The 19,527-nt window shown below is 38.9% G+C and overlaps 1 long non-coding RNA gene across 2 annotated transcripts; it reads right to left on the bottom strand.

The window, feature by feature from the left end:
• Window positions 1-3,812: 3,812 nt before the first annotated feature.
• On the bottom strand, window positions 3,813-17,494 carry LOC141521309 (uncharacterized). Of its 2 annotated transcripts, none has more exons than XR_012477891.1 (4): window positions 17,294-17,494; window positions 16,640-16,718; window positions 15,851-15,963; window positions 3,813-4,170 (listed from the first exon to the last, which is right to left on the bottom strand). It is a non-coding gene; the product is annotated as an uncharacterized LOC141521309 (long non-coding RNA). The 2 variants fall into 2 exon arrangements; XR_012477893.1 differs by lacking the exon at window positions 3,813-4,170 and adding an exon at window positions 13,559-14,265.
• Window positions 17,495-19,527: the final 2,033 nt, after the last annotated feature.

Genomic DNA, 19,527 nt, shown 5'->3' with positions numbered 1-19,527 from the left:
TTGCACAAAGGACAGGATGTACTAAAGCTCTTAAAACATTTTCAAAGGTTATTCCTATGCCAAGTTTTTATAAGGATGAATAGAATACTAGAATTTTCAGACAGAGATGCATCTAAACATAATAATAAAATTAACCACTTTATACAGTGTGGGAAAGGCAAAGAAAAATAATATATGGTTTTATAAAAGCACTAGGGTGGGACTGGCTGGTTTGAAGTGGTACAGCTTTTAATAGTGGTGTGGTGGTCAACAAGGCAGAATCCAAGATATTTCCCAAAATATTCTTTAAACAAGACAATACCAAACTCCAGCATGAAGTGAATTTTGGATTCAAAGTGGGATGAGATGCTTTTTAAAAGCAAGAAGTAAAAAAGAAATCTGTTTAGGGATCTAGCATAACAATATACCTTCAGAGTATAGTGTTTCCTCCCAAAAGGGAGTTAAAAAGACCTCAGACAGTGAGACAGAGATGGAAAGGATCTTATGAGATTTTTGTTCAAGTCAGTAATCATTTAAGTACCTACTCTGTATCCCACTAAGTCCTGGGGATACAAAGAAAGGCAAAAAGTAGTCTTTGCCCTCAAGGAGCTCCCAGTTTAAGGGAAGGCTATGCAAAGATATGCAAGGGAATATGTATAAGCAAGATGTATGTATAAAATATTAAAGATATAATTAACAGAGGGAACGCTCTAATGTTAAGGAGGATAGGGAAAGACTTCTTGTGGGGGTTTTAACTGAGGCTTGAAGGAAATCAGAGAAGGTAGGAGATGCAAATGAGACAGAAATATAGGACAGTTCAACCTCTTGACAAAATTAAGCTCTGAAATTACTGACTTGCCTAAGGTCATACAATGAGTTCCAGAACTAGGATTTAGGAGTTTGATGACTTGTGTCTTGCAGGACTACTTAGATTACTCCAGATATGTTGTGAGCTGTGTATTAAATATGGAGTTACAAAAATATATAGTATATATATGTATATATATACATACATACATATATATATATATGTATATATGACTTTGCACATAAGGTAGTTTTATGGTTGAAGCAATGGTTTAATGATGTTAAGCGTCATGAGGTTCATCCTAGAATGTACCAATTAGCTCAGTTTTACTAGTCATAACTGATTCTTTGTGATTCATAATTTTGGTTCATGATTGGTTCCTAATCCTGATCCTAAGACTGAACTCTGAAGAGAATAACCCATAATTCTGGTTATAGATGAACATGTAAGCATGACAACAGATATCTCTAATCGTGACTGCATATTCATTCCTAACCCTGGCCTTAAGCTGCCACCTAAACTAAAAACATAGAACTTTAACACTGATCACAGACTATTATGAATCTAAACACAGAAAAATCATTAATCCTGTCCCTCTTATTTATTCTCCACTGTTGGGCTAGTTATCTTTTAAAAAATCCAGTTATCTTAAAAAATAATATTTGGTCCCAAGGGGAAAGTGCAAGTATTTCTATTGTCCCAAAGATGTTCATAACATTTTGTGTAACTGAGCGGATTAGTGGAATTAGTTTTGTATATCAAAGAAACATTTTCCATCCCGGCATGGACCAGAAAAGACACATGTTCAATCTGCTCAGTGGAAACTATTTTCTTATGATGTTAATTCATATACAATAGAGATGTTTCTGAGATGCCAGAAGACTAGAGACACTTGTATATATTTAGGAAGGGTGGCTTACAATTTGGTAACCCTGTTTCAAGAAGACACAGAAGGAGGGAGATGATGGGGACCGTGAGCAGGATGAAAATCTCAGAGCCTCCTGTGGGACACTGGGAATTAATCGACTCCCTTTGGCTGAAACGTGCCAGCTCTTTTGGCACAATTCTTTCCGGCTACAAATCACTCCACTGTCTCCAGCCACCTTCAGAAGAGGGAGCATCTCAATTGAGCTGCTGGTGACTGTGCCTCCCTCTCAAGGGAGGCTCTTTCTGATGGCAATGCATCTGTTCCTGCATTTCCAAGGACTTCGGACCAAGGTAGTGTTCAATTCTCCAACTACTGTTCCATCAGGCTATTTGATAGCCTCTCCCCCAGTCTCAGAAGGCCTTTCTTTTTCCGTAAGCCTGCTTGTTTCAGAGTAGGACACCTCCCCAAAGCCCAGTCCCTTGAAACATGAACCCTTCTGGGAAGGGTTTGCAGGTCAGTTTCTACTCCCTCTAAAAAGAAAATCTCTTACAGTTCTTTCCATGCAGGGGAGTTCTGGTGATGGAAGTAGCTCTCCAACTCATGGTCTGTTGATCCTTGGTGTTATTGGGATGTATTAAAAACTTATAAGTGTCCTGATTAGGGTCCTCAAAGAATACATTTGGATCCTCCCAGACTCAAGGGTAGAACTACTCTTTCTCTTACTCCCTGAACCTTACCAATGCCTTCTTGTAGGACCAAACTAACTGGTGTTGATTGGAACTTTGAGCCCCCTTCTTTTAAAATGCAATCAAAAAACCATGAAACTGCCCGAAATTCTTTTTTCTTCATTCTCTACCCTCAGAGTGCCAGTTTTCCATTCCCTGGGACAGGCCTACAGGGAAGCTCTCTCCTCACTTTAATCTCTGTTCAGGATGCATCTGGTGCCAGATTTCATTCAACCATATCACAATCCCTTCTTTATGACATCACTGTTCATCACCATGGAAACATTTCCAGAGTCACAGAGACTGGATTGTGGCATCATTGAAAGCATCAGGCAGTAGGAGGAGAGAAGAGGAAATGCAGAGAGGGGGAGATGAGGAGGCCAGCCCAACAATAATCATGCCACAACAGGGAAAATATTATTTTTCTTTCTTGATATTTATATATTGGAGCTTCTTGCCACAGCAAAGCCTTCAAGGATGTGAGGAAAGGGATGTCTTTAGAGTGAGAACTCCTGCCTTTTTTCAGTTTTGACTACAAGAGTTTACATTGGGTTGGATCAATATCCTTGCTAGTCAAGTAAAACTCAAAGGGTGACAGATTTAGTTTAGAACCACAGAGTAATAAAATATTGGCACTGGAAGAGACCATAAAGACTCTTCAGTTCAACTATTTTACAAATGGAAATGGAAGTCTAGGGAAGACAAGTGGGTCCCCTAAATTCACCCATTGAGTAGTAAGTAGCTAAGCTGGATCTCCTGTTTGTTTGGTCTTTTTCTGCTTCTATGGTTCCTGAATTCTCTAACTGTAGCAAATAGAAGTGATAAGGAAATTGGATTCTTACAGTAGGAGCTTGCCTCTGGCTTATAAGAATGTACTAGGTGAAAATGCCTATGGAGACTGAATGATGAAAGAGAAGAGTGTGGACCTGGCATGTTCTCTCTTCTAAAGCAAGGCGAATTGAGGAATGGAAAGTTTGGAGCTGCTTTTTTTTTGTTCTAGTATAACTTTTGGGAATCATCCTAGTTTGGGCCACACCCCATCAGATATATTAAAATCTTATGTGTGGATGAATTGGTAGTACTCCTTACCTTCAATAAAGTGGTGGATAGCACACTCATTTGAATATTTATTATAATTTTTATTAAAGTTATCAATTTATGTGTCTTGTTTCCCTTGTTAGTCCTCTGAAGACTGGAACTGTGCTTTCTTCATCTCGTGTTTTACAGATCACCTTATATAATAAGCTCTCAGTAAACGCTTGTTGAATTAATCAATTAAGTAATTAAACTTGTTCCTACTCTGAAGGCAGAAAGAGACTGGAAAAGATTTCTGAACTCTTGTCTCCATCACTTAAAATCTTTGAGGCCAGGAGCCAGCTTCTTAAATTTTCTAATTCTCAATTTCCTAATTTGTAAAATAATTATACTTGTAACTAGCTACTCATATTATTGAAAGGAAAAATTGGATAATTATAAAAAAAAGTGGTAGGCAAATGTAAACATTCTATTGAAATGTCAGCCATTATTAAGGGTCAGTGTTGGAGCACTGGTTTCCAGGGGTTTGCTCGCTACAGATTCCTTTGGATTCCACTTCCTTGAACCCTGTTTGTAAAAGCAAACAGACTCTTTTCCTTGAAGTCAATGAGATCTTCACTGACCAGTGAAGGATGTTGGCTTCATTATTTTCTCTGCAGTGTTGGCTATTAGTTGTAGCTCTTTTGGTTTGCACAGCTGTTCCTCAGTTTGGTGTTCTCTGCCATGGGGCCAACATTTGGATTTTCAGTCTTAATCTTAAAGAGAAAAGGCAAGAGAGCAAAGTCCCTTGTGTGAGAATGTCAGGAGGGGTGGTTATTTTTCTCAACCCCAATTGAAACAAGATTAGACTATAATTCTGAGGGGTATCTTCATATAGGGTCTCTATAGAGTCCCTGGGGCATGGTCCCTCTTTCTCCATGTGCTAGAATTCTGATTTACAACTCTAGGTAGAGGAAAGAAGATTGAAATTGAAGGAAGAAAGGAAAGTTTAAACAATATTTTTGTGGAAATAAGAATGGTAATCTATCTTGTGGTATTTTAGAATATCCAGGATGCCTCAATAACATTTACCAACCTGTCAAAGTTGTCTGTGGAGCTGGTGAGTGTCATTGTTGCATAAAAATATGCTGTGTGTGTGTTTGTGTGTGTTGTATGTATGTGTGTAGGGGTGGAAATGGGTTGAGGTCTGGGAGTTTACCCTAGTACTCAGACAGCATTCAAAATGAATAAGCATTTTTTAAAAATTAAACTAGCCTATGTAGAAGGGAACAAGAACTAAATTTTTGTGGCTCAGTGGTTGGAGCATGGGACTAACCAAAGTCTAATGTTTCCTTTTTTCAAAGCTCAACACAAATGTGGTTCTTCTTGGCCATCACTCGAACCTTTGTATGATTTTGTATTTGTGCCTCCAGCACATGGTACATGTATATCTTGTTTTTCAGTAGTATTTGATGCTTTGTGACTCCATCTTGGATTGTCTTGACAAAGATACTAGAGTGATTTGCCATTTCCTTCTCAGGCTCGTTTTATAGATGAGGAAACTGAGGCAAACTGGGTTCAATGACTTGCTCAGGGTCACACATAATGTCATAAATGTCTAAAGTTGGATTTAAATTCAGAAAGATTAATCTTCCTGAATCTAGGCCTCATGTTCTATCCATTTCACCACCTTGCTGTCTCTAAATGATATGTAATAAGATTTAACAAATAATTATAATTCATTGCTGATTACTCAGTTGGAAGTGATCTCTTCTTTTGACCTCCAGAATAGTCTCATAAATTGATTATATTCTAATTTTTATTAAAGATATCTGCAGGTACTTCTTTTGCCTTATTGGACTGTAAGTTCTTTGAAAGAAGCATTACATCCTATTCATCTTTTTTTTTTTTTTTGCCATCCAGTATCTAGCAAGCTCATGCCCTTGAGTGGAGAAAGTATGTAGAAAGTGCCAATTGAACTGAAGTTGCTGAATCCTATTGAGAGGCCTTATAGTTTAGTGAAATGAACAGCAGGACTCAAGATTATTTGGGGTTTAAATCCTAAATTTACTTCTGTGACTTTGGGGCTAGTCAGAAAAATTTTATAGGCCTTTGTTTCCTGGTAGTAAAATAGTTGATCTCTAACAGTTATATTGTCACTTTATCCTATAGCTACTTTAAAAGCCACTTAAAATGGTGGGAGACTGGACTAGAGAGCTTCAGAAGCCTCTTCCTGCTCAAGAATTCAGCCTATCCTTGATGTGTGACCACCTTCTTTGTGTCTGAAAGACATTGCTGGGCACTGTCTAAAACAAGTTAAAAAGACTTGACCTTTGTTCTCTATCACTTCATAATTCAATACTCATTACACTGATGCAAATGAAAAATGGAAGTAATTATAATAATCCTATACACTGAAATAGAGTATTCTAGTTGCTAAGTACTTTGTATAGGTTATCATAATTTACCTTCACAATTCTTTCTGAAAGGTATCTTTATATTCTCATCTTGTAACTGAGCAACCTGGGAGTTGAATAGGTTGAGTAACCCCAAGGTCAATGGTAGAGGGAAGACTAGAACCCAATTCTGCTGAATGCTAGTGTCTAGTGCTCATGGGAACTGAAGTGGGAGAGAATTATATAATATACGCTTGGGTCAGTTTTAGTCTTTGGCAATTCATGTTTTTTTTTTTGTTATTGTTGGCACAGTTTGATTTCTGGTTGTTAAGCTAGTCATCTCATAATCATCCCATAGTCATACCAATCTCCTCAACCTATTTTTTCACTAAACTTTTTTCCCCCTGGCCTGAATTTCATGTCTATAAAGGGACACTGCCAATGTTCTCATCTCTGAACCTTCTTGTCCTTCATTTGGGGACACTATCCTCCCAACACCAGTTTGTGCCCAGTCAGCCAGGACCTGCTTCCCTCTTCTTGCAAAATACTTGCCAAAAAGGCTCTGAGGGAGTGGATCTCTGAGTGCTCGGCCTTCTCTTAAGTCACTGAAGCCAGAGAGCATTCTGCTGACCTTCTTTTAATTGCTAATAATTATTCAGTTTTATGTAGCCTGGCATGATAAATATTCATAAATGGTGTAGTACATTAGTATTAGATCCTTTAGGCCATTGTGTTTTTAATTAAACTGAAATATGGAATTAAAAGCAATAAAAGGAAATGGTAAGATGAGACTATATATGTGAATATATATGTATCTCTATATGTTAATATCATGTTAGTCCTAATAAAGTTTGCCCTTGGATATGATCCACATCCCCCAAAAGGAAAATAATGTAGGTATACTCTAACTATGATCAAACTATGGACTAGACCCAGATTTTACACAAGCCAGGTATGACCAGATTTGCTACAATATGGCATTCACTCATAATTGCATACACACAGACACACACACACACTCACTCTTTCACTAATGTTCTATATCAGAATCTCATTGTGAAATGGAAGTAAACTTTAATTCTGAAACACAGAATCAAGTCTAGATCTTAAGTTGAAGAGGCTTCCAGTAGGAGCCTGATGCCAGTCCAACTTATGTTGAACTTCAATCTAGTTAAGTTTGGAGAATGTCATCAAGCTGGCTTTGAGGAAAGTAATTTTCCCCCCTTTGGCTTTTTGCATGGCAATGGGATTAATGACTTGCCCAAGGTCATACAGTTAGGTAATTATCTGAGGCTGGATTTGAACTCTGGTCCTCCTGACTCCAGGGCTGCTGCTCTATCCACTGTGCCACCTAGTTTTCCCAGGAAATTAACTTTGAAGCCATAGAATTCTTACAGTTTATTGGCTTTAATGGAAGGAGAGCTTATGTTCTATATTACTGATTTTCTTGCTTTATATCTAGAGTTTCTAAAGAACAGGCCAAATGATTCAATTCAATCAAGTTATTACTTATTTCTTACTGTTTGTGAACTGTGTAATAGATCTATTTGCTTAGGGGGTAGTAGTGGTGGAGAGGTAGATCATACAACGCTGACCATGACATCCCCTGCACCCAAGGAAAATAATGGGTTAGTAGAGGAGATAATTATGAATGAATCGTCTATAAATGCAAGATGTTGTTGTTTGACTTTCATTCTGGAAGACATGACATAAGGGAGGTAAATGCCATGATAAGCCTGTGCATTGAATTTGAGTGAGGGGGTGCTGTGTTAAGTCACCAGCCTCACTTTCCCCTCTGGAGACATCTGTATCCAGTGACTGCATGTGGATAAGGACAACTGGAGATGGCCCTGGATGTGAAGCAATCAGGTTAAGTGACTTGCCTAGGGTTGCATCAAGTGTCTGAGACAGGATTGGAATTCAAATCCTCCTGACTTCAGGGTTGGTTCTCTACCTACTATGCTATCTAAACAAAATGTAATAAGAGCGAGAAAAGAGATTCAATGTAGTGGATGTCAGTGGAAGAAGAGATCATAATGCACTGGAAACAAAAGCCTCCCTTTTTTGTGTCCCTATCCTTGGGAAGCTGGTGAAACCTGCAGACTTCTTTTCAGAATGATGTTTTAAATGCATAAAGTAAAATATAACTGCAAACCAATTATATGAAATATAGTTATCAAAATACACACACAAACATAACTAGAAGGAGAAACAGGTAAAACTTCACAAAAGGAGGCGCTTCAACTAAAAGGGGTCTTAGAGATATTTAAATCCAACTTCCTCATTTTACTGATGGGGAAACATAAGCCCACAGCCACCAGTAGTATAACCAGAACTCTAACGAAGGCCTGTTGCCTTCAAGTTTGATTTTCTTTCCACTATGGAGCCTTTGAGTCTAGAAGTTTAAGATGGATGGTTGGATGGATAGAAGGATAAAACAAAGCTTTTCAAAAAATTAAAACTATCCAAAAGTATGATTGGAGCCATTGGTTTTCCTTTTCTAGTTGGTCTTCAAACAAAGTCTGGGTATATTGCAGAGAAATTATAAATCCATTCTTCAACACACATATATGTTGCACTAAATGACTCTGGGATCATTTTCAACTCAGATTTGGTAATTTTTGTGCCCTTGCTGGGCAGAGATATGGTGGGACTGCATTCTCAGAGGAGTAAAAATTCTGAAAAGAGCCCTGAAGCAGAAAACATACATTGTGGTTGGAGGGTGGCATGTATATAGAAGTAGGGCAATATGAAGCCGGAATGATAAGGTAGGAGAAAAGATTGTAGTGGGTCTTGTATATTGGGATAAAGAGCTTGGATTTTATTCTTTAGATAATAGGGAACCACTAAAAAGATTTTTTTGCAGGGTAGTGATATAATGAGTGTAAGGGACTATTGTGTGTAGGAGTACTATAAACTTTCATCACCTGCTGTTCTTGAGTATCAGAGCCTTGTTTTACTGGTTGATTGTAGAATGCCATGGGAGTGGGAGTGGGCTAGGGACTGGGGAGAATATTTAAGCAGTTGTATATGGTTTAATAAACGGAGATCTTGGAGAACTTGGAGAAATTTCCATCCTTGTCTCCCACCCCTTCAACGTTCGCCTGGGTAAGGATAAGCTAGCCAGCAGGAACCTAACACATGCTGAGCAAGTAGTCTAACAGGAACTTAAAAGATCAGGGCTGTGCTATAGGAAAATTAATCTATTAGGATGGATTGAAAGGGACAGAGATTAGATGCAAAGGGATAATAGGAAGAATCATTACAACAATTCAATTGAGAAGTAATTAGGACTTCAACTAGGGTCAGACAGGAGGAATGGAATGGAGGGTGGATGGGTTGAAGGTAGAGTCTACCATTCTGTCTTTGTGATGCCTTCCCTTGGTCCAGGGATGCCAGAACAGTACGTAGTTGAGAGGGTTAAGTCTTTGTCCTTTCCACCAAGGGCCTCACCCACCAGGTATTTTCTGGGGGCTTGTTACTGAGATCTCTTTCTGGCATTTCTGAAGGGCCCTTCTGAGCCACTGTAGGTAATGAGCATTGCAAGCTGCAGGTGAGCGGCTGTCAAGATTTCTGAAATGCTCCTGAGAGTACTTAAGAAGTATCAGCAAGAGAGAGGGAGAGGTGGGAGTCTTAACAAATCCCAGCAGGGCACCAGTCCCCAGATCAAAGGGGCACAGCTTGGAATTTGTGGTACATCTGAGGGAGGGAGGCTGGGAGAGGGGAGTAAAGGGAAAAACTCCCAACAAAAAGCAGTTTTAAAGTCCCCTGGTGCCTCTGCCTCTGCCTCTAAAGCCATGAGCTGTTCTCTCTCTAGGGAAACCAGTTCCCATGTGGGTGTTATACCTGCTGTGACTGGTGGCTTGTGTTTGTGGTTTTAAAATGGGAGATGTAATTTCTTTGTGGTTACATGGTGAATACCTGGACCTGAGGGATTAGGATGGTGGTGTCTGTTTCCAGTTTCCCTGAGTTGCATAGTTCTTGGTTTGGAAAACACCTAAACAGGTGTTCCCACCATCACTTCTTTCCTACAGAGGACATGAGATTCTCTTGCTTCTGGTCATGCCTTATCAACCTCTTCATTATATCTCCCGCCCCTCCCCCCCACTCCTCATTGATTAGAGAATTGATCCTGAAGAATATTGAAAAGTTTACCAGTAATCATTAATTGATATTTTAGCTCTAGATCCTTAACCCTATGATTCTTAGGATACCATAGAAACTAGCCTTTCTGGGACAAACTCTACCCTGACCCAAGTTCAGCAGCACCAAGAAAGGGCAGGGATTGGTTGGATATGGATAAATGGTTTCTGCAACTTCCTGGAAAATCTTGTCTCTAAGGTAGCCAAATGAAGGATAATCAAGTTGTGGATATGCAGAAGGGGAAGACTATAGTATAATGTAATGGAAAGAACACTGGCTTTGGAACCAGGACCCCTAGATTCAAAACCAAGCTGATTGCAGCCTTTATGATTTTTCCATCTCTGGGAATTAATCACATCATATAAAATATGAGGGGTTTGGATTCTGATCTTTCAGGATCTTTCCAGCTCTAAAGCCTTAGTTACAATGATAGAAAGTCTGTAGTACAGCAAAGCAGTCAGATGATCAAGTCTGCCGTTGAAATCACAGAGGAGAGAGTTTGCATTATGCCAATTAGCTGAATTAACTGGCATTATATCACTTTAGGATTGCAGAATCTCAGCTTTGAAAGAGGCAGGAAGTTCCAACCTGAATCCTTTATCTTCTACATAGGGAAACTGGGACCCTGAGCAGTGATGTGACTTGTGTAAGATTAATTTAGGAAGTGTAGACAAAAACAAAATGACCCCGGGCCCCAAGAAGCTTTAATTCTGAGACTGTCAGCATATATATTGTTTAGTTGTGTGACCCTGGATAAGTCATTTAATCTCTTTTCCTTCAGTTTATCTGTAGATGGGGATAATAACACAGGGTTGTTGAGAAGATCAAATTAAATAAAATTTGTAAAGTACATAGCACTGCACATGATCTATAGTAAGTGATATATATATATATGTATATATATATATATATTTAATTACCATATCTATCTATCTATAAATTTTCAGCCATTTTTCAGTTGTCTGTTTCTTAATGACTTCTTTTGGGGTTTTTCTTGGCAAAGATACTGGAATGGTTACCATGTGCTTCTCCAGCTCATTTGACAGATGAGGAAACTGAGGCAAAGAGATTAGGTGACTTTTCCAGGGTCACATAGCTTAGTAATTGTCTGAGGCTAGATTTGAACTCAGAGGAATCTTCTGGACTCTAGGTCCCACACTCTATCCACTGTGCCTAGCTGCCCTAGGTATCTGTTTATATGCTTATATGTTATTTAAACAATACTGTAATATATTATTAAAATATATGAATGGGCAACTGTTTAATATAAGTATTAACATAAATGTGTAAAATAAATTATAAACACATATAAAATATATTTATATATATGTATAAACATATATATGTTTATACATATATGGATTTGTACATACAAATTGTAGGGGCCAGAACCCACATTCTTTATCTTCTGACTCTTTTCCCTATACAATGGAGGCAATGAGAATCGAGTCTGGGTCTAGTGCAGGATATCCATTGAGATTTACCCTGCCTCCAGGCAACATCCTTCTAGTGCATAAAATGCTGAACTCTGCCCTCATATGAGGAGAGGTAGTAGGGAACTTGGCATACCATGGATCTTTACTTTATCCTGGTGCTGAGTGCTACCATTTAACAGTTCTTCCTATCCATAGCACTGTGTCATTTCTCTTCACTTACAGCACTACTAAGACCCATCTACTTCAGAAACCTTCCTGGTTAACAGTCTGACAGCAACCTCCTTCTCGACTTCCCTCTTTTCCTGTCTAGTTCTCTGAGATGAGACTTGTCATGGACTGGATTGAGAGTCTCCTGAGCTAAAAGTGGGTCAAGATGGATCTAAGACATTCTTGTTCAGAGAGAGCCAGACTAAGATATTGGTCTTGTAGAGTAGAATTGATTGGGTGTTATACAAAGTATTTAGCTGAGGGGCTAAAAGATTGGCCACATCAGAAGAAAGTATAAGTGTCAGAATTTAACAGTCTGAGTTGAACTGACAGATTTTGATACCAGGTTCATGGTATAGGATTTACACAATTTATAACACTCAGGTTCTTTTACTTATTCACTCAATTGCAAATATTTATTAAGTATCTGCTCTAGCTGGATGTGTGCTACATTTCAATAATCCTTACTATAGGGGAGGCTGAGCCTTGGTAGATCTATTAGCCTAGGAATTCTGAGCTTATTAGGTGTTCAAACTAGTTAATATTATATGGTTGGTCCCCAAGAGTACAAGATCTCAAGGCTGTGAAATAGGACAAACAGATACAGGTTGGAAATCAGTGATGGCATTATTCCCATGAGTGACTGATATATTTCTATCCTGGGGTAAGAGAAGAAGACCCCCCAAAAAGTACACAGCCATGCAAAAACACCCTTCCCTATCTCCTAAGTGCAAAACAGTATGCTAGTTCCTAAGAACATAAAGATCCAAATCTTTGATCCATTGAGGGGGAAGCAACATATATGCATTTAAGTAAGTAAAATATATTCCAAGTAAATGCAAAACAATTTTAGAACAAGAGAAGATATGAGCAAATGGGAGAATCAGGATCACTATCATATTAGAAGTGGTATTTAAGATGATATTCTAAAAATGGTACAGAGGGAGAGAGGTAGGATTGGGAGAGATGAGAAGAGGGAAGAATTGATTGTTGCAGGGGCAATCTGCTGGACAAGACTGGAGGATAATGAAAAGGTTGTATCTTGAATTGGAGGTGACCTTGGTAAGGAAAAGATCACTTCATCAAAGACTGGAGAAAAGGAGAAGAAAAGAGTTTGACTTATATGTAGAAAAGAGAAGAGGAAACAGCAAAAGAATCTTATTATTTATTTATTTATTCATTTGTTTGTTTATTTGTTCATTTGTTTATTTATTTATTTATTCATTCATTTAAGTTTTTGCAAGGCAAATTGGGTTAAGTGGCTTGCCTAAGGCCACACAGCTAGGTAATTATTAAGTGTCTGAGACCTCATTTGAATCAGGTACTCCTGACTCCAGGGCTGGTGCTTTATCCACTGTGCCACCTAGCAGACCCCTGACTTTTATTTTCTTGGGTAAAATATGATCTTAGTTTTTCTTCTGCGAAGAAGTAGCATAGTAGGCATGAAAAGAAGCAACAAGTTTGTAACAACTGCTTACTAAGAATTCTAAAGAGGGTCAATTACAGAAGAATAAAAAATATGTCTTTCAGCAGTGAGGACTCCATTGAGATGGCATAAATTTATGTTGAACTCAATCAAAACAATTGCATGACTTTATTTAGTACTGTTTAGCAGCACCTGCATGGGATTGCATATGATGACTGGAAATACAAGGTGAGGGTTGGCAAAGTAAGAATAGCAATGGGACAAGAAACTGGGAAGGGGAAGAGATTTGGAAGCTGAAAGCTGGAAGACTTGAAGAGGAGAGAATGGAGTAAATTTGGAGTAACTGAATATATGGTATCAGGAATGTGAATCAAGAAAATTGAGAAGTAGTGTAGGGGTGATGATCTGGAAAAACACTGAAGAATAAAGGGATTGTAGATCTTTTTTTAATTTAAATTTATTTTTTATTAAAGATATTATTTGAGTTTTACATTTTTCCCCCAATCTTGCTTCCCTTCCCCCTCCCCCCCACAGAATGCACTCTGTTAGTCTTTACTTTGTTTCCATGCTGTACCTTGATCCAAATTGGGTGTGATGAAAGAGAAATCATATCCTTAAAGAGAAGTCTAAGAGGTAACAAGATCAGACAATAAGCTATCTGGGGATTGTAGATCTTGATATGAGGACAAAGAATGGATTTAAGAGAAGAAAGACATGGGGGAAGTGGGATGTTAGGAGGTCATGATTGGATAGATGAATTTCAGAATTCTTGATGGAAGTGGAACCTCACATGATAATGTAGAGGTGAAGGGTATGGTCATCCACTGCAGGGAAATAGTTTTGGGAATTGAGGATGTTTTATGATCTGGGAGTCCTGAGTATTTGATGAAATATCAACATGCATGCTGGAATGGGATCCCTGACATGAGGGTGGGGTTGTGATGAAGAGGGAACAGTGTACTAGTTAACAAAATTCTTTTAGAAAAGAGGGAGATTGATCAGGGAACTTATAGATAATTACCCCAAGAATATGGAAAGGGTGACATATCCATTGAGTGTGACTCTCAAAAAAACAGAGGGGTCAGTGAGTGATGGTGGAAGAGAGAGGGTCTGTTTTGCAATAGAAAGTAAGTAGTATGTTAAATCCTTTTTGGGACGGCATGAGATGAAGTGTCTTCTGGAAATAGATCTCTGTGAGTCCCAGAAGATAGAAGGAGCATGACAAGAAGATGGAATGAAGTTTATTAAGGTAGATCAGTTGACCTAGAAGACACAATGGAAAGAGTAGACAACGTTGGATAGAGACATATTAGTATCACCATTACCTAGCACAATGCCTGGAACATTTTGGGCTCTTGTTGATTAGTTGTGTAAGAGAACATTAGGACTGCTGTGAATTCAAAAGAGAGAATTGAAAGCGGCAATATGGGGGGGAGGTGGTTTCTGCTTAATCAGGAATTCTGAATCACTGGTTTTCAGAGAATTACTAATAGAACGATGCAAGACATTTTGACTGCAGCTTCTACCTTATAAGTTCTGTGAATGGCAGAGTTCAGAATCAATCTTTACAAGTGTTGAAAATCAGAAGGTACAGTGAGTCTGATAAGGTACCCTTCCTGAAAATGAAGTCCTGCTCTGAAGATATTGGATATTTCTGTCTTTAGTTTTAGGCCATGTCCTTGAGTCAAGGACCTGGTAATTGGAAAATCTGGTTCTGAAGGGCCTGGTACTGGTACTTGGGGTGTTATTCCTAAAATTGAGAGATCTGGTTTCAGAGGCAGACCCTTGTTTGTTTTATACTTTTGGGCACAGCCTATTTCAGCTTAGTCAAAATGAGCTGCAGTTCCACCATTCTGTACTGCCAGTGCTAACAATATGGCCCCCCAAATAGTAGGAAGCATGGCACAATCATTTTCCTATTAATGCCCTTGAAAAGTTAATATTTCACTGGCATCTACCTTGTCAAGCCCAAGAGCTTGCAGATAAATAAATAAATAAGAACAAATGTAAATATATTTATATATAAATACATGTATATGTATAGACATATATATGAATATACATATGTATGTATATATATGTATATTCTAAATACTTCTCTGAAAATAATTCATTCTATGAACATTCCCCAAGGACTTATTCAATTATTATACAGGTGAAGCAGCGATGAGTAGGGACAGATTTCTGAGCTTACTGGGGAAAGCTAATGAAGTTGTAGCCAGAGTTGGTATACTGTAGAAAGAATCAAATTAGAAGACCTGGGTTCTAATTCCCAATTTGGTTATTTTTGCTGTCTGAATTAATATGAGCAAGTCAGAAAGTTGGACAAAATGATCTCTAAAGATTTTCTAGTCCAAACTTCCATAGCTAATTAAAATTCCATTTATTCTCTCCCTACCCTTAGTAATTTAGGCCTCTCTATCATTAATTAGATCCCTCACCTTGTCAGGAAGCCAGGAATGACCTATTTGAAAGGTAGTCATGGGACAGAGGAATTAGTGTATGTTTGACCCCAGACAACAGAATCATGAACAACAGGTAGAAATTGGAAAGAGGAAAATGAAGGCTTGTTGTCAAGAAGATTTTCTAACAACTGGAGCTGTTCCAAAGTAGAGTGGGCTGCCCAAGAGTCAATATTGGAAGTCTGTGAAGAGAGACTAACTGGACTACTTAATATATACATTAATTGGAGTGGGTGTGGGGAAGGGGTGATTCCTTTCAGGTAGCGTCTGGATGAGATAACCTCAGAGGTGCCTTCTAACTTCAAAGTCTTGGACTGATGATTTAGCTGAACCATTTTTTCCTTCTCCCCTCACAGTTTTATTCATCTTACCCGCCCCTTACCTACCAACTCTGTCTTCAGGGAACCAATTCTCAAAATTGAATTGTCCCTTTTCTCCTGATCTTAGCTTTTGCATCTTCTTCATCATGCTTGGTCTCACTGAGAAAAATGGGGAAGGGCTAGAGAGAGGAAAAAAAGAAAACACAAAGACAAGAGAGGAAAAGTTACAGAGAGGGGAGGGAAGGAACACTTGATAGAATGAAATGAGAGCAACTCTGTCTATGACACCAAAGAAAATCTATTGAATGGAATCCAATCTTTTATTTAACCCTCAGGTCTTAGCTTCATAGCTGTCTCTATTGTGAAAGGAACACAAAGGGAGATGGCTCTGTCTCCCTCTGATGATGCTCAGAGAGGACTTTGAATTTCTCGGAAAAGGAATTTGTGGTTTTCTCTGTGTCTTTATGACCTTGTGTCTCAGTCCAGGGGCACAGACAGGCTGGTTTCCCAACTACAGGCATGAGCCATAGCAACCCAGGAAGAACAAGTGAGGTGGGAAGTCATGGAGGCAAGGTACTAGCTACAGGAGACTACAGAGGATCAGATGATCTTAGCTGCCACTCCCCTCTCCCCAATCTCTCTTTCTCTCTCCCCCCTTTTCCTTTCTCACCACTTCCACATCTTTTTGACTGCTTTTCTGTCTTGTCTGTCTCTCTCCACTCTCTTTCCTTTCCTATCCTCTGTAAATAGAAGAACCAAAAAGCCTCATCATCTTGAGTTCTGGGAACACCCACAGTTGATAAAATTTCGATGAGATGAAAAGCTAATCCCACTCCCCTGTGAGAGCATCCTTACTTTAGTGAAATGTCTGTCAGAGATTTTGGGGTCTTCTGATCAGGACTTCAACAACTCTCCTGGCAACTTAGGTTATCAACTGTTTTGGAGAGAATAATAATAAAGCATATTAACACTTGAAAATGTAGAAAACATTTTTCTCAGTCTTGGGAGATAGTGTTTTATATTCTCATTTCACAGATGAACAAAATAAGGCACAAAAAGACTTCTAGATGGTCATGTAGCTAATAAGTGACTGGGCTAGAGCTCAGACCTGGGTCTTATGACTCCAAATCTGGACTTCCTTCCAGTATACCATGCCAGAAGAATTCCCTACTCCCACCCCCCCAAAACTCCTACTCCTTTCTCAGTGTTAACTTGGGTTGGTTGCCTAAAGAAGAAATAATTAATATGGAGATCTTGTCATTCTTTTTCTTCTGAAGCTCTGGGGGAGGGACATATTTAAAGCACTTGGTCTTTAGAGAAACTGCCATGTAATCAAAGCCCTTTTAAATAAGGAGAAAGGGGACTGGTAGGTGAGCTGCCCAATCCATGCAGAAATCTTTTCTCCCTTTGGTCCTTTGTTTAATGCCTCAGAGGAATTTTTGCCTTGCTTCTCTTTTTGCTGATGATGTAGCTGATTTGGCTTAAGTTGTTTCTTTATTTTACTCCCACCTTTGGCATAGTTTTCTCCTGAAGGAGCTGGGGGTTGGCTTGGGAAAGCCATAGCAGGAGGAGAGGAAATCCCTATGTTCTGTTATAAACTGAGCTTTCCATGGAAGGAAACACTGTTGGCTTTATAACCTTCCTTGCTCAGAGAGGTTGATGACAGAATTAACCTGAAGAAGGAGATCCAGGTTCAGGGAAAGTGATCCCAGCTAACAGAGGGGTGATAGTGATGGTAGTGGGGATGATGTCACAAAATACTTTCCTCCCCTTATACCCAATCCTGCCTAATCTATAAGGCTTGCAATCCATGTCAATGCTACTCACCTAGCACTTAGCATAGACTGTTGTCATTAGTTATTTCTGAAACTATTAGTTTTATCTATCAGTTATTTTTTCATTAGTCAGTTAGGTGGCCCAGTGATTAGAACACTGGACCTAGAACCAGGGAGACTTGAGTTTGAATCTTGCCTCAGATATTTTATAGCTCTGTGGCCTTTGGATAACTTGTTTCCCCCTACTTGCTTCTTCATCTGTTATATGGGGATACTAACAGCACCTACCTTCTAGGTTTATTGTGAGGATAAAATTCAATAATATTTGTAAAGTGCTGTGCATACCTTTCAGTCTCTCTATAAATGCTAGTTCTTCATCATATCATTATCATCATCACCATCATCATCATCACCACCATTAATCCTTAAATATCACTTTAAGGCTTATGAAACACTTAACATATATTATACTATATAGTTCTCACAACAACTTCCATTTGCCTAAATGGTATTGTGGTACTGAAGCCCAGGAGAGAGACAAAGGCTAAATATTTTGAAGAGGGAGCCATGTTCAAAGAGATGATAATTCAATTCATGGAAGATTATGTGATAAATAAGAGTGTAGAGAAAAAGAAGGTGTAGGTCAGAGCCTTGGTGATAGCCCACAGTTGGGTGGTATGATATGATATAATGCATCAAAGGAGATTGAAATGGAGCAGTCACATAGAAGGAGAGCAAAGAGGGAATAATGGAATACAAACCCATAGAAGAGAGATGGACCAGAAAGAGAAAATAAGATCAAATATTGTACCAGCCTCTTGAGAAGACATAGGAGGAAGAGGAACTGAGTGCCTAAAAGGAAAGAGGAAAGGCTCCATTGAGGGGACAATAGGCTCCAAAAGGAGAGTCTATGAACACCAACCCTGCTACTCTCCTGTATGAGTTCTATGGTAAATTTTTTACTGAGTCATTAGTGAGGCTTTGTGAAGTTGAGCCAATTGCATTGGATTCCTTTGTAACCTTAACACTGGGGGAGAGAGACAGTTGTTTTCTAGGGAAGAGAATGTTGTTTGAAAGAACTGAATGAATGAAATGGGAGGAACACAGATTGCCTGGAAGAAACTGTCCTTGAACCGTAAGACTGGATGTTGTTCTTGCTCTGTTTCTTCTGGGTCAAGAACTTTTATAGTTCACTGAAAACTTTGAAGATGAACTCTAGGCTGAGGTATCCACAGAACTGTAGGTGACTGGCAGGTTGCACTGTGTGGGAGACAAGTTCAAGGAGAAGTTATCTTCTTGAACTTGAGGAGAATGAAACACATTGTCTTGGAACCATAGAATTTCAGAGATGGAAGGTTCCTTAATGATCATCTGGTTCAAATTTTCACTTTATAGAATGAAAAATGAAGCTTAGAGAGGCCAGATGATTTGTCCATGGTCCCACTATTAGTTAGAATAATGGGTATTAGAATCTATTTCTCTTCTCAGTCTAGAATTTTCCATTTCCATCACACTGCACTGCTGTGTATGTGTGTGTATGTGTGTGTGTATTTGAGGGCAATGTTCAATCCTGATATGGAGGGAGTGTAGTTTGGCAAATACAGAAAGTGGTTGGAAATCAGTGCATTCTGTGGCTCCTGCCAGCTGGCTGTGGGTAGAGGAAGGGTAGCAGTATCTATGTGGATACATAGCAGGGCCCAGTTTACAGTGGCAAGAAAAATAAAGCAGGAAGAGCAGTGGAAGGTTTTTTCTCCTCTTTATTTCAATTCAGCTCAATAAGCTTTTAATAAAAAGGGTACTGACTGTAAGATGATACCACTTCCTCACTACCAAGGCTTTTCTAGTCTGGCTTTAACTTTAGTTCACTCTCTTTTTTCCCCTTTCTCTTCTCCACACTAACCTTTTGGGGAGAACTTTGGAGTGGGAGGGTTTCTGACACATTGTTCATTACCTGCTATATTCACTGTG

The sequence above is a fragment of the Macrotis lagotis genome, chromosome 4, assembly GCF_037893015.1.
Source record: "Macrotis lagotis isolate mMagLag1 chromosome 4, bilby.v1.9.chrom.fasta, whole genome shotgun sequence".
NCBI lineage: Eukaryota > Metazoa > Chordata > Mammalia > Peramelemorphia > Peramelidae > Macrotis > Macrotis lagotis.
The sequence above is the reverse complement of the archived record's forward strand: the minus strand, read 5'-3'. Positions and strand labels throughout refer to the sequence as shown.